The 17200-nt window shown below is 31.8% G+C and overlaps 1 long non-coding RNA gene across 1 annotated transcript; it reads left to right on the plus strand.

Annotated features, from left to right (window-relative positions):
• Positions 1–13466: 13466 nt before the first annotated feature.
• LOC132726745 (uncharacterized) lies at positions 13467–17200 on the plus strand. Its single transcript, XR_009625245.1, has 3 exons — positions 13467–13598; positions 14395–14547; positions 14823–17200. It is a non-coding gene; the product is annotated as an uncharacterized LOC132726745 (long non-coding RNA).

The raw sequence follows: 17200 nt of genomic DNA on the forward strand, positions 1-17200 counted from the left end.
CCATTTTATCACAATAGTGATACAGAGTAGATCATAAAAAACTAAATGGATTTTTTTAAAAGGGTCCTGCCACTATTCCCCTAAAAGCTAAAAAACACCGAGTCCGGCCAGTCTTTATACTCCTGGTAGGTCAATTTTTGTATTTTAATATTAAAGTCACGGAGATTTTGAATGGACTGATAAAAGTTTAAAACAGTGCAAAACTTACTACAAAAATTTAGCAGGTAAAGAGCGAAACTACAGCATTTATCTTCAAGACACCATGACATATGCAACAGAAATTGTGCAGTCATTTCTGTGCCGATCACTTTTCAGCCACTTGGTAATAAGCAAGCCATTTGCAATTTCTTTTAAGATCAACAGAAAAGTCAAACCTAATCTTGATGACAAACTAAGGAAGCCGTAAAAGGCCAATTATGCCCCAGAAATGCTTTAATTTTTATTTCCCAAAAGCTTTTTTAAAATATTTTTGGTGTCCCGCAGTCAATGAATTTAAGATTTTGAATTTACTGAATTTCTGTTGGTTTTTTGGCAATTACTTATAGTGCTACATGTGTATTTTAATGACAAATTAATGAATTATTACATATTCAGCGCTTCTTTCTTCTGGTGATAGGTAAAAGATCATACATGCCCTAAAGCGGTAAAACCATTATCTAAACGATATAACTAACACTCATGTTTGCCTCTTGTAAAGAAGAAAACATTTATTCTTCTTTGGGGCATAATGTGCCTTTAAATATACTCGTCTGATTAAGAAAATGATATAATTGTAATATCCAAATCAATAGTTGTCATACCAGCAAAATTTTAATATTTAATATCAATTTAAATAACATATCAATGAATAGAATAAAATTTTAGTGGTTACTGGTCTTCATCAAAATTCTTAAAATTTAAAAAATAGACCTTGTAGCAACGCTATATGTCGCAACGCCGATATATGTCGCAACTAACGCTAAATGTCGCAACGCTGACGCTATATGTCGCAATCAACGCTATATGTCGCAATCGCCTATACCGCTAAATGTCGCAACGTTGCCGCTATATGTCGCACAAAAATCGATTGCCGCTAAATGTCGCAACCCCTTGACGCTAAATGTCGCACTTGGCAGGAAAGTAACAGATGGAACTGAAACAAAAAGTAAGTGTTAAAACATTTCAAGTTTATACCATTTACACATGAAAACATATCCTAGTAAGAAAACAAAAGTTGTATTTCGCGGTCTATGGCAAAAACTTTGTATGGCCATAGAAACGGTTTTTGATAAAAGGAATGGATTTGGTTCTCAACCACGGACCAGGTGTGAGATCAAACTTTCTCTTTGAGGATGTCTTTCTCACAAAATGCATCAACAAAAACATTTGGATATACATGTATATTTGTTATATTATTTGACATAACTGAGCAAACCGCTTGTTAATGCTAAGGGGGAACTATATCTTAATATATATTTTATATTATACCTGTTCATAATCTGACTAGAAAGGCTTTACTACTTGTAAGTATTAATAATACCCAATTGATCTGTTGATCGATATTCGTAACTATGCGGTGTATTGATTTAGGTTTATGACAGAATTGTTATACTTTCATAACTTTTTATATTTATCTCAATATTTCTTTTGGGAACATTAATGAATCAATATACTATGGAATTGCCAAATGTTGACTGCCTACTGCTTACTGTCAATTGCTTACTGTCAACTGCTTACGGCTTACTACTTATTATTCACTGCTTATAGCATTAAAATAAAAATGGACGACCTATTACAACTATATTGGTCAAAAAATTATTCCGTTGCCGAAATAGTTGCCGTTCTGGAGGTCAAACACAATATAGTGCAATGGTATATAGGCCACTTCCAACAGCCTTGCTGTTGGGTAAACCCTTTAGCGATGTGGTTGAGGTGTCCGCCTACGGACCAAGAGGTCTGTTGTTCAAAACCCGGTTGGACCCTTGGTATTTTTCTGCCTCCTAATTTACTTTAATGGTGTCAGAAGTGTTTGACGGACTCATGCGGTAAGCAGGGAGTGTCATTCAGGAGAGCTGGCTAGCTCTGAAAAGTAAAGAGGGGAGGAGTGTAGTGGTTGTAGGTATATAGGCCACTTCCATCAGCCTTGCTGTTAGATTAACCCTTTAACGACGTGGTTGAGGTGTCCGTCTACGGACCAAGAGGTTTGTGGTTCAAAACCCGGTTGGACCCTTGGTATTTTTCTGCCTCCTAATTTACTTTAATAGTTTACAGGTACATATATATTCTTAGAACAACATTTAAAGGAATTCACTGATAAATTAATAAATGCATGGACTATAACATGGAATTCCATAAATGACAGCCAACTTTTGACTGCTTACTGTCTACTTCTGACTAACTACTGCCGACTGTTAACTGCCTACTGCTTACTGTCAACTGCTTACTGTCAATTGCATACTGTCAACTGCTTACTCCCCCACTAGAAAACAACAACAACAACAATAACAATTAGATAAATAAATAAATACAAAAATGAATAAAAATAAATAAATAGAGGTATTCTTTTATCCGTTTACATATAGAGGTTATAGGCTGACCCATGAAAAAATAGAGAAACTAAAAATCAAGCCAAAAAGAAATTGTTTTATCATATACTTATAAGTGAAATATTGAGAAATACTGATGAAATAAAATGCGTATTTTCAATTTTAGTATTTTCACTGTAAAAAGCTATTTTTCACTGCAGTGAAATATATTTTCCGTATTTTCACTGCTGTCTTGCCGGACTACTTTCTTCTAAATTCAGTCAACACACATAATTTAAGGAGAATTCTTTCAAATTGTAATGTCAAAAAAAAAAGAGAAATCTATATTATAAACAGACAATTCAATTTTTTTTCTATAAATACAGGATTTATTATCATCTTGTGGTATGGAAATTATCATATTTCATTCATGGTTACCGTCACTCATAAAATAATTATTGTCTTGCCACTAGATGAAAATAAATCCTGTATTTATAGAAAACACTTGAATATCCTCCATGAATCATGTCATAATATGTTTAAAAGCAACCAGACATAAAATCGTATGTATTAGATATCTAGATGTGTATTAATAATGATAATTCAATAAGCATGAACCGAATGTTCATTTTTTCTTGTGATCGACAAATTAAGAATAATTCAAATATCGATTGAATTATACATCCAATTTGTCGTTAGATAAATCATCAAAGGGTGATAATAAGACAACAACTTAATACATGTAGATGTGAACATAATATTACCATTCACAAACGCATTCGTTTTCTGATGAAAACGTGACTTAAACAAACCCTGTTTCGATGAAAGCGAGGCTACGCAAACTTAGAGCTGAAAACGAGGCGACAGTAAGAAAACGTCACAAACGTATCTATGAAACAGTGAAAATGAGGCTAAAGAAAAAAACGTCCCAAACGCAACCGTGGAACGACGAAAACGAGGCAACAATAAGAAAACGTCACAAACGTAACCATGTCAGTTTTAAAACGAGGCTACAATATCAAAACGTAAAAAACGTGAGCATGTTTCAATTACAATAAAAACGAGGCTACAATAAGAAAACGTCACAAACGTATATATGTAACATTGAAAATGAAACTACGGGAAGAAGATGTTACAAACGTAACTATGTTACGATAATAACAATAAAACAACAAGAAAACTTCACAAACGGCATGTTACAATGCAAACGAGACTACAATGACAAAACGTAACAAATGTACTAGAATCTATTAGACTTTAACAAAACGCGTAACAAACATATCTATGTAACGATGAAAACGAAACTTATAAGAAAATTATAATCTATTCCATTCGCTTTAGTATAGTTGGCTCAGAAAGTAGTCCCAACACCGCACTGACATACTCGTATGTTAACATTTCGGAAATGAATAATTTTGCGATTTATGTCGCCAGAATAAGGTCACTGCCTCCAAACTTACAGAGGTCCAAACAGGAATGTTTCTACCACATATTAAAATTATATTAAAATCACTTTCAAGTTTTTTGTTTGCATCTGCGTGATGACATCATCTGCATACTTGGACATGACAAAAGTTCCAATAAAAATGATGATAAAACTTATCATATCTTTACAACGTGCTTCTATTTGCGCATTTTATCTATGGTCTTATATTTAAAGTCAAAGTGTTAAAAAATTGTTACGTTTTGACAAGATTCTTGTCATTCAGCATATTGCAGATGTGATATATGTGAGGAACGAACAACTCTGCTTCGAAATAATTTATAAACATCAAAAATGAAACCATGGTGAAGTTAAAATGAGACTACGATACATTAAGTCAACAAATGTATCAGTGTGTTACGAGGAAAAAGAGGATAAAACATATAAGGGAGAATATGAGACAATAATTTAATGTCATGAACGTGTTCGTGTTCATGTAAATCAGGAAATAGAGTAACCATTCACAAACGTGTCCTTGTTTCTGGTCCGTGGTTGAGAACCAAATCCATTCCTTTAATCAATCAAAGCACAGAAGGCGCTGAATTTGTTTGGGTCTCAGAATGTAAGAAAGGTGCAGGTTGTGAGATTATATGTATAGTGCCACCAATGCTTTCCAGCGTTTTAATTGTAGAAAATTGGCTATAAGACTTATTGCAACACTGATATTCAATCCAATGTTTATTTGACTTAAACAATTTGAAAAAAAAATGAGTTGCCGTTACTGGGATTTGAACTCCAGACCTCTCGCTTCCTAGGCGAGCGCGAAAACCATTCAGCCACGGTGAATTTATATGTGAACGACCTGAAGAAAACCATATTATTCTAAATTAGGGCTTGTAACGACTTTAACTGTTGTTTAACACAGATGTAAATAATCCTGGAGCTTACTATAAGCATGTATATTTATAAAGAATCAAAGGGATGCAAGTTCTGTGGTATTTTCTGATCTTTGCAAGCTAATTCATACTGTATATCTGTATGTATTTTCCTGTATAAGTTTATTTTTATGTATTATAATTCATTTTGCAAGGCACCAGAGTTTGATACATACGGAATTCTGCATAACCTGAGATGCATCAAAAAATCATTTATGTTCATTTTTTTACGACAGTCACACTTTATCCTTGCATATCATGGCTTCTTCCTTAACAAAGACACTTAAAAAAGAATTTTAAAAAAAAGTTTCCTCGACTTGGATTTGATCTCCAGACCTCTCACTCCGTAAGCGAGCACGTTACCCCTGTACCAGGGAGAAGTTATACAAATAATGTCTGAATAACATCAAGTCATTCTAGATTTAGAACTTCCATTGCATTTCGGGTTTGTAATCTTTATTAATTTCGAGGTATTTTGTTCAGGATAAACCTGTTGTTTAAAATTGAAGTAAATAATTATATATTCCACTACTCGGTTTGTGTAGTATTCGGTAATCGACATCGCTAAAAATAGTATTTTCATTGATAAAATCATATTCATCCGCGTAATTTGTGATTGTGCATTTATTGACAATTCTATTAGCCAACGCTATTTTTAAACTTTGAATGCGTTGTTATTTGTTGTAACAAAATAAAAATATTTCTTTCTTTTAAATCGCTAGTTTTAAGCTGTTTTGAGAACTACTTGTTGTTAGGTTTGTTGTGAACTTCTGTGTCAGAGATTGAATATCCGCTTTGTATTTACTTATTTTCGATCAGAAAATACAATAAAACAATATTAGAAATCTTCGACCATTCGGGAATTATTTTGCTTGAAAATTAATTCGCCTGTCTTTGACCATCTTTACGCAGTGATCTCCCCTGAATTTTTCGGCGTTAGTGTACATATAAAGGGAAGTAACCGCTTCAAAAAAGCGGACTACTTTCGGCGTTTGCAATTAACAGCATTAGACTCTGAAATTTCGCTACCATTATTTGTTTGGTCTGACGACCCAAAACAAATAAAAACTGTTTCTATGGCCATACAAGGTTATGCCATAGACCGCGAAATACAACTTTTGTTTGCTTACTAGGATATGTTTTCATGTGTAAATGGTATAAACTTGAAATGTTTTAACACTTACTTTTTGTTTCAGTTCCATCTGTTACTTTCCTACCAAGTGCGACATTTAGCGTTAAGGGGTTGCGACATTTAGCGGCAATCAATTTTTGTGCGACATATAGCGGCAAGGTTGCGACATTTAGCGGTAGGCGATTGCGACATATAGCGTTGATTGCGACATATAGCGTCAGCGTTGCGACATTTAGCGTTAGTTGCGACATATAGCGGCGTTGCGACATATAGCGTTGCTACAGACCTGACAGATTTTTTTTTAAATATGAAGTGGCGCTTTAGGAATTCTTCAAGAAATTACGAGTTAGGAGGAGATCTCATGAAACAACTGCCATACTGGTTGAAGAGATAAGTCAGATAACCTGGACGCTAAATAGCAGGATTTTAATAAAACAAAAAAAAACAAAAAAAAACAACCTATTTATCAACGACTGTATTTACAATTTTGACACATATTACAATCCTTATTCTAAGACTTAAAGCGTACTACATTATTATTTTTAGACCCTGAAATGTGTAACGTTACTCAAAACAGTAGGCAAGAGATATATAGTTCCCATTAGGGTGGTCATACCTTACATTAATGGAAATTTCTCCTAAAAAAAGGGGAAAAAAGAGCTCTGTTGAGGCAGGGCGATATACATTATTTAAAAATTGCTTAAAACGGACATAACTCTATAAGCAATTAGTTGATTGATACCAAAAATCAAAAAAAAAAAATATAACATGAGACATTCTCATTGACAGACTCTGCTTCCATGATTATTTAAAAAAATATCTTTTTTGCTAGACAATATTTTTGGGGGTAGATCTAGCTGCGATTTTTGCGGGTAGATCTAGTAAGCGGAAAGGGGAAACAAACTATATTTTATTTAAGGCCTGACCTCCAATATAAATAATAAATACAGTCAGGTGCAAAAAGTATTGGTGAAAAGGGAAGTAACTGACGCATGCTTAAGAAATTGGTTACTTTTGCTAGTCTCTCTTTACTGATTACATCATTTTTAAGGGGCCAAATATGACGTCATAGATGACATCATAGTTCTAGAATACTATTGTTTACCTTTTGGATTTTTTTTGAGTGTTTATGTTCTTTTCTGTGTTAATCTAAAATGGGTAGGAAGGGAAGTGAAATTTCACAGGATGTAAGAAAAGTCATTGTGGATTTATACAAGAATGGACATAAAGTGTGTAACATTACTAAATTGTTAAATTTACCTTACATGACTGTGTCAAATATTGTTAAAAGATTTTTGTGCAGTGGTTCTACTGAAACAAACCAAGAAGTGGCAGACCAAAACTTGTGACTGACAGGGACTATCGTCAACTGGAGCGTTTGGTTAAGGTCAACAGAAGAGACTCATTAAGTGATATTACATCGACTTTTAATGAAAATAGAAGTAAAAAAGTGTCTAGACGTACAGTACAGTATCTTTTGGGGAAACATGGATTTCATAGACGTGTTGCTAGAAAGCGTGTGGTCGTCAAGTGTGATAACAGAAAGAAACGGCTGGCTTGGTGTTTAAATAAAAGAAAATGGATAGTAAATGGACAGTGGGATAAGGTTATATTTTCAGATGAAAGTCAGATTGTAATGGGTAATGATAGCAGAGTATATGTGTGGCGGAAGAACAGTGAAGGCTATAGACCAGACTTGATACCACCTAAGAGCAACAGGAAGTTTCAGGTGATGATATCATATATGGGTGCATTTGCTGGCATGGAGTGGTGACTTTAAGTAAAGTGACAGGAATTATTAATTCTGAAAAGTACAAAGACATTCTTGAGGACAACATTTGGCCTGTTATTGCAAGACATTTTACTGATAATAATTACTTATTTCAAGATGACAATGCCCCAGTGCACAGATCTCGCTTACTTCAAAAATATAAAGCAGACAACAGTTTAAAGTCCATTTCTTGGCCTGCACAATCACCTGACATTAATATTATTGAAAATATATGGTTATACAAAAGAAAACTTCAATACAGATACCATGTAATCAACAGCAATGACGAACTTTTTAGTGAAATTCAGAGGATATGATTATGGATGGACATTCCTACCAGTTATGTTCAGAGCCTGTTTTTGTCTTTACCCAGAAGGTTAATGTCAGTTATCAGACTGAAAGGACACTTGACTAAGTATCAAGGTAAGAAAACAATTAGTTTTTGCAGTTTGAGCAAACTAGTTACTTGTTTATATGAAGGAAATCTATGATTGATTGATTGATTCAGATAAATCCAATATGGCGGCCAAAATGTAGATCTAGATCTAAGTAGATCTACTGTGTTGGTGCACTTAAAATCCTAAATTCAATATCACGGTTGCCATGTGTCCTTACCCTTACCATGTCCACAGGGCTAGACTAGTTTGAAACATTACATTTTGGATTTAGAATATGACCCAATAACCTATTGGTCATCAAAATGCCAAAATAGGAGGGGGCATTGAAAGTGAAAAGGTCAAATTCTTGAAATTGACAACAAACGGATTTGCGTGATAGATCTTATAAAATCTTTAGTGTAGATCTATTACTTTTGTTGAAAGTTTGTTTTTAATATACTCCATACACTTGTATCATTCTAAAAAGAAATTTAACAGCATCATGAACATAAAGTAGCAAAATACCATTTTTTTATATTCTTTAGCTTCAGCCTTCTCTGTCAGGTTGCGTCACCAATGACGTCAAAACTCACGCGCAAACGGTGTTGCAATATAAAAACGTCGTTATAATTAATTGAATTAAAAGAAAAAAATGTTAGGGCATTAAATAGAAGCATAACTAAAACTATGATTAATTATTCATCTATCCATATACTATATGAAGTATACTTGAATATACAGCCAGGCATGTTTTCATTGACAAAAATCAAATGGAAACCCCTGAAACCTCAATGTTACTGTATTGGAAATTTTGATAGTAAAAGAAAAAGATTACAGTAGATTCTAGTGTTTGGGATATCGACATCAATGTAGGCCTACATTCGAGCCACATTTTTTTGAACAATCTTAGAACAATTATCTACGTGTAGGTTTAAAATTTTATCGAGAACAAATTATCAAAAATTTGGAAGGAATGGTTGTGGCGCCGTTTGCAACAATAAAATTACGTTATGAAAATATGCATGCTCTCCCGTACAAGCAAATAATTTAATCAAAAGACAATTGAAAAGAAAAGACGTTGGTCTAGATTTTGAATGGTTTACCTTGACAGGGTATTTATAAAACTATATATAGTGGATATTCAAGTTTGTTTCTTTGTATAAATACAGGATTTATTTTCATCGAGTAGAATCTAAACTAGTATGAAAATACATACACTGAACAAAAGTTCTAACCGATCACCCTGAGTTTTCGCTTATATATGAAAAAGAATTATACCAATAGATCCGACTTTTATTTTATTTCGAAGAGAATGAACACATTGAGAATAATAAAATTATAACATTTTCTATTTAAATAATACTTTATCGATATTTAAATTTATTTTTTTTATGAACAGCCACTCACCTGTCTGATAGAGCCTCCAGCATTCAACATTCCAACTGCTACGGCACGATCCTGCACCGACATTCGTGCCATGTTTTATGTTTTTTCACTTATAAAGTTAACAAGGATTTATGCAATGTAAAATTTAATACTCACAATGCTCTGCACGAACATTTCGTGCCAAAATGTGTAAACCGCGCCCTGTCTCCCGCGTGAGTGAATGGAACCGTATTGAATTCTTTTTCTGTCCACAAATTGGTAGAAAATGACACCAAAATCACCTCTGCAAAATTTTATAAGGATCTATTGACCCGTTATAAATTAATCAAAATTTAAAAAGTGATCGGTTAGAACTTTTGTTAAGTGTATTTCATGGATGGCGGTACCACAATATGAAAATAAATCTTGTATTTATTGAGAAAAAAAAATCTGTTTATTCTATACGCTTTCCTCTTTTTTGACATTATAATTTGAAATAGCTCTACTTCCCCTTATTATTTTTTTTTATTTTTTTTTATTTTATTTTATTTTTTTTATTTTTTGGGGGGTGGGGGCTGAATTTAGAAGATAGTATGTCCGGCAATACACCAGTGAAAATAAGGAAAATATGTTTCACTGCATTGACAAATAATTTTTTACAATAAAAGTATGGAAGATGAAAATACGCATTTTATTCCATCAATCTTTCATTTATATACGTATAATAAATTAAGGATATGAAATCAAGTTTTTTTCTATAAATACAGAATTTATTTTCATCGAGTGATATGAAAATAAATAGTTCACACGTTGCAGTGGCCACGACTAAAATATGATAATTATCATACCACAAGATGAAAATAAATTCTGTATTAAAATACAAAAATAAATTTTCTGTTTATTATATACTTTTTTCTTTTTTAGCCCTCTGAATAAGAAGAACACCTTTTAATTTTGTGTATTGGCTGAATTTAGAAGTAAGTAGTCCGGCAAGACTCTGGCCAATGAAAATACAGAATATATGTTTCACTGCAGTGAAAAAAAAAGTTACAATGACAATATGGAAGATGAAAATACGCATTTTATTTCATCAAATATTTCTTAATATTTCATGTAAAAGTATATAATAAAAAGAAATATTTCTTATAAAATCTGTAAAATGTAAAATCTTTTTGATTTCATTAACTTATGACCGATTGTGAAGAACTGTATGGTATAATGTTTCTGCTTTTTAACACATGAATTAACAGATAAAATATTCCGGAACAAAATATAGTTCTGCAATTCTTAGAAGTTTTTAACAAATATATGTCTTTCGTATGGGCATTTTTGATGTATTATCTTACAAAATTCAAACAATCATGTTGTAACAAAGGCAGCAGATATGCTTTTTTCATGAACGATAAAATGCTGTGGAACTGCAATGTACACTAGCCTTTTTAATAATTTGAATTTTAAACGGACCTTTATGAAAGATCAATGTCTTTTCACAACTTTTCTTACTTCTCTTCCATTCAGAGTGTGCTTGACGCAGAGAATGCATAAATAAGAACATAATGGTTCTTAGGGAAGACAATTTTTGAACTGCGGTAGACATGCAGCACAAATTCAAACGATTAACATGGCGATGAGCTGCTTTTGTGAATTAAATGAATAGATGATTTGACGATGAATGGCAAAGGAGTCCGAAACGTTAAACAATCCCAAGATGAACTACTTCTCTTCTTTCTTGTTTAACACTAGGCAACGTGAATTCATTCTTATTTACAATGGTCTTCAAAATTCTTTCGTTGGGATGACGCTATTTAAGCATTAAAAGAGGTGAATTACCGAAAGACATGGCCGGTTGTAACGTCTGCTATTTGTACTCCACATCACAGACTTTAATTTGTAATTAATGGTACACATATAACAGAATGACAAAGTTTGCTTTAAGAGCGGAATAAGTGCAGGCGGAATAATCCTCATTAAATTCTAAAGGACATGCAAGTATTTTCATTTCCGTTTAAGCACACGTATGTCTGCACTTGGCTGTATAATCAAAGTTGAATCTTAAAGTCAAAACCTATCTATTGTGCTAGATCTATCGACCATATCACATATTAAGGCCCTTTCATGCACTTCATCTTCAACACGGTACACATTCCGTATATACTACAACCGAGGACAAAACCGGGTATATCCAGTGACGCAGGAATGTGCAAATAACGAAGGAATCGTTAAAAAATAACGCAGAATGAGTCAATTATATGGCCAAAACGAGCACCACGAAAATGAAATGAACGTAAATGTACAAGGAAGACATTCAAAAGACCATATTTTATATCTTTATTATAACACTAGGTTTTAAAATCATATCACAACAGCAAACAGACATGAGTGATTATCACAGACTGTGAGTATAAATAAAAAATGTTGACAAAATGTTAAAGGAAATAGTTAAAGGAATAAAGGAATAGTAACATATGTGGCACATGAAATAGAAAAATGCGTAAAAACATAACAGTAACTTAATGACAAAATGCAAGGGGTGAGAATCATGAATTCATTGCAATAACATGTGAAAAATTGCAAATAAGGCCAGAACAATATATGTAAAAAAATGACATAATTTATGAAGCTAGAATAATATATGTGGCAAATGACATATGAAGCCAGAATAAAATATGTAACAAATGACAAGAAGGGAGAATAATATATGTGACAAATGACATATGAGACTAGAATAAAATATGTAACAAATGATATGAAGGGAGAATAATATATGTGACAAATGACATATGAAGCTGGGATAATATGTGTAACAAATGATACATTTGTATATGATAATGAAGCGAAAATAATATATGTGACAAATGACATATTAGGCTAGAATAATATGTGACAAATGACATATTAGGCTAGAATAATATGTGACAAATGACATATGAAGCCAGAATAAAATATGTGACAATGACATATGAAGCCAGAATAAAATATGTGACAAATGACATATGAGGCTGGAATAATATGTGTAACAAATGATACATTTGTATATGATAATGAAGCGAAAATAATATATGTGACAAATGACATATTAGGCTAGAATAATATGTGACAAATGACATATTAGGCTAGAATAATATGTGACAATGACATATGAAGCCAGAATAAAATATGTGACAAATGACATATGAGGCTGGAATAATATGTGTAACAAATGATACATTTGTATATGATAATGAAGCGAAAATAATATATGTGACAAATGACATATTAGGCTAGAATAATATGTGACAAATGACATATTAGGCTAGAATAATATGTGACAATGACATATGAAGCCAGAATAAAATATGTGACAAATGACATATGAGGCTGGAATAATATGTGTAACAAATGATACATTTGTATATGATAATGAAGCGAAAATAATATATGTGACAAATGACATATTAGGCTAGAATAATATGTGACAATGACATATGAAGCCAGAATAAAATATGTGACAATGACATATGAAGCCAGAATAAAATATGTGACAAATGACATATGAGGCTAGAATAATATGTGACAATGACATATGAAGCCAGAATAAATGTGTAACAAATGATATATGAAAATGAAGCGAGTATAATATATGTGACAAATGATATATGAGGTTAGAATAATATATGTACCAAATCACATATGAAGTCAGAACAATATGTGTGACAAATGATATATGAAGCCAGAATGATATGTGTAGTGGAATGCAAAAATGGGGCTTCTTGACGTTGACGTCGTTATCGAGAAAATGCGAGATCTTTGACGCCATTTTTTTCCTCATTATTTTTCCGTTCATCTGGCAGTAAAACAGTGCTTAATTATATAATAAATGACTTGTCAGCACATGGGGTCCTGATTCATACAGAGTAATCAACGGCAAAAATAATTTGTAAAATTATCACGGGAAAAGATTTTTACGAGGACCACTGATTACGTCATCTCACATTGATTGTTGATAAAATATTGGTGAATTGATTCGATGTTTTTCGGTGTTTTAAAGAATATTTTACACTGACAACGTCTGCTTTGACAAAACTAATATATAACTGGATTATTCGGGTTAGGTGAGTATTTATTTGTTCTAGTATTTTTGCTTAAATATGTATTTTATCGGAAAATAATTATACCCGGAAGTAGAAACAATTGCAGTTCCTGGACAACGGTTTGTTGATAGCAACATGGAAAATGCCAGCCAAGTAATTATTATTTTAAAGCAATTAAACCCAAAACTTATGTCATTAATCTCTTAGATAAAACAATCATCAAAGTGAGGAAATTCAAGATTTTCAAGAATTTTAATCTTTACTTTCTTCCATGCATAAAAATTTGAGCTGTTGAAAACTTGTATCTCAAAAGTGAAAATATATTTCTGGCACCATTGTTTGAGCTGTTAAAATTTTTCAGATCTTTAAAATTAAAAATATGGAGATGTTGCAGTTTCCATAATTTCTCATAACCAGACTCAATAAATTGAGGGTATTGAATGAGTGCATAGACAAATATTTTTTCATTGACACAACTAGACAATAGTGTAACGCTTACACTTAGCATGTATTTCCACTATGTCTGTAAGGCATATGATGTCACATCAAAATATCAAAATGTTTGTTCACACTTAGAAGCACATCAATGAATACCTAAGCCTGAACTTGTTTGAAATGATTTAACTAATATTTTAATTTAAAAAAATCACAGCCCTATGACAAGCTTTCTAGAAAGGATACTTATTAAAGGAATCATATCTGCAGGTGCCTTATGAGCAAAACCTGTGGACCTCGGGAAAATCTGACTGTTCTATATATTGTAAAAACTGTATATCAATAAAACATAAGTTATAAATTTAACTACTGTACATTTCAGGCACTTCACCATGCACTCTTGATGTAAAGTACTCCAACATTTGGGATTATGCCCAACAAGTGCACTTTTCCCATCATTCTCAACCGGTTGGTCCAATATGTTTTAGGACACCAAGAATGTTCCATGTGTTTGGTGTTTGTGTAGAGAGATCAGGTAAGTTTGCCCATAACAATTTTTTGACATATTTTTTCATGTGCATATTGTAAAAACATGTTTAAAAATATAATCAAGGTAGATTTCTATATTTTTTTTCTTGTCAGATGTGTTCCTTTGCCATGAATTTTATTATTATTCTCTTATGCCATAGTATTTTCAGTTGCAAAAAGAATATTCAGTTAAATATAATCTTAATTTTAAGTATTATTTACTTAAGTAATATTTATATCCTATGCAAACTTTTTTAAATTTCCAATTTATATGTATTTTAGGACTTCATGGAAGTGTCAGTCTCAACATGCTTGGTACTTTTATATCTGGAAAGTGAAAAACAATGCAACAGGTTGCCTAAGTGTACTGTCCTGAAGTCATCAAGATATGGGCACAATATCCTACAGCTTATAGATGATCCAGAAAATCCCTAGGAAGTCATTTCTTAAGTTAAGCCCTCAAACTGTTATCCAAATACCACCATTTTTGTGCAAGTGCAATGGAGCCAAGTGTTATAACATGTAAAGAATATATTAACTCTGTGGAGGTAAAAATGTATTTACTGAAACAATTGCCTCCCAGAGGTCTTTTACCTGAAGTACAGTAATGATGCAGCAAGACAATAGTATCTATTTGAACAAATTGGACAGTTCTTCAAATCTGACATAGCTTAAATACTGTGTGGCCAAAACCAGTTATCCCGAAAACAGAAATAAAGTTGGATATTGACAATTATGTTAAAAAGGTGGAAAGAGAAAGAGCAGTCTTTTACTCTTGAGTATAATTGGAGTTCCTATAACATAATGGTCATGTATGGACTGTCATTATTTTCTTTATTTCAAATATAGCTTATGATACAAGTAGATGCTTCATAAGATAAGACTGCAAGTGTGTTGCATAACTGGTGCTCTAAGGACTAATGCTATATTAACAAGTGTGTGGATCATTGATGCAAATATATTATTTAATGGCTGCCTATATTATTTTTGGATGTCAGTTTACCAGTTACTAATTTCCATCATTTTTACAAAAGTTTTATTAGATTAAGTTAAGTGTTATACAACATTTGTCATTTTACTCTAAGTTATAGAATTCTATTGAACCTATGCATGTTATGAATTGATCAACTGTCAACTTATCTTAAGCTTTGATCTAGATTGAAAATGACTGTATGAAAATGTAAAGTAACATTAAGCTTTAGTACTTGTTGTCAAATTTTAAACATTTTATAGTTGTAGAATATGAAAAATACTTTATCTATAACAATGATAGGTCAGTTGAGTTTTTATGTTGATATTAATGTAGAATCACATTGTAAATTATTGTTAAAAGAAGCAGCAAAATCAAAGAATATTCAATGGTAGCTAGGCAACCAATATTCCCTTCAGTTGGGAAGGATTTTAAGCAGGTGCATCATAATAAAAATACTTTATATGTTTGATCACATTGTAACTCTATAATTGAAAAATAATCATCAATTAGTTATAAAATATTAAAATATAGAACCTTAAATGTACCTGAAAATAAATGTTGTGAACATGATATTAGAAGTATCATTTTTAATTTATATAAAGGAATGGTGAGGCAGGCTGTTCTCTGAATACCTTATTAAGTTCAGTTACACATTATTTGTGGTATTGTTTTCATTTTTTATAATAGCACAAATTGCTATTTTGTAACTAAGTTGTAATCTCCTGTATGCCTGTAAAAATTTGGTAATTTAGAAATTTATAAAAGAAAAAAATAATTATTCATTGGTTGCTTAGCAACTTAATTTTATGCAGAGACAGTTTTAAGTAAGGAACATTTTTTGTAGGAATTATCTTTATGTCATTTCAATTAAATATAATGCTAGTCAATTCAAAGTCCTTTGTATACTTTGTTGTGAAACAGTGTAGTTAACACCAGATGTTACTGAACATACTTTTATGAAATTATGTATATTATCTATATAAATTCAAAACCTATAGTAAAGTGAGTTTTAGGATACTTTGATCCAAGAACTATTATTAAGATTGTATTTGCAGTTTTAATAGTCGTAATTTGTTTTTTGTAATCATGCTGCTTTGTTCATGGTATTTTGAGATCTTTTTTAATCAAACTTAAAATTTGTAAAATTTAAAAGGAAATTATGGAAGATATTGTGGTTGCTTGGCAACACTGATTAATTTTTACTTATTGGTTAGGTATTATGTAAATCAGTTATACAGCAGATAGATATATTTATGTAATATGGAAAGTAACAGTGATTTGATCAAATGCTTATTGGTTATTGTAAAACATACAGAGGAATATACATGGCAAAAATACTGAGTTCTGCTAAAATTTGCATGACTTACTAACACTAGTCAAGTGTACAGAACATGGATTATATGTTATATCGTCAATGGAAAATTATTGAAAAGTAATTAATAGGCATTGTTTATAATTTTTTTGAAAATATATTTATTTCTGCTGCTTTGTTAGCTGTATTTTACCAAGAAATTTGTATATTTACAAAATAAATTACAAAAATTTAGAATATTCCATGGTTGCTAGGTAACAGAATATAGCTTCCTTCATGTTGTATTTGTATAATTATACCCTTTATTTAGTGTTACTACCTTTTATGATGTTATACTTGAGTCATCTTTCATTTGCTGGTGTATTAAACTGTTGT

The sequence above is a fragment of the Ruditapes philippinarum genome, unplaced genomic scaffold, assembly GCF_026571515.1.
Source record: "Ruditapes philippinarum isolate M1 unplaced genomic scaffold, ASM2657151v2 ctg2826_1_1_1_1, whole genome shotgun sequence".
Classification (NCBI taxonomy): Eukaryota; Metazoa; Mollusca; class Bivalvia; order Venerida; family Veneridae; genus Ruditapes; species Ruditapes philippinarum.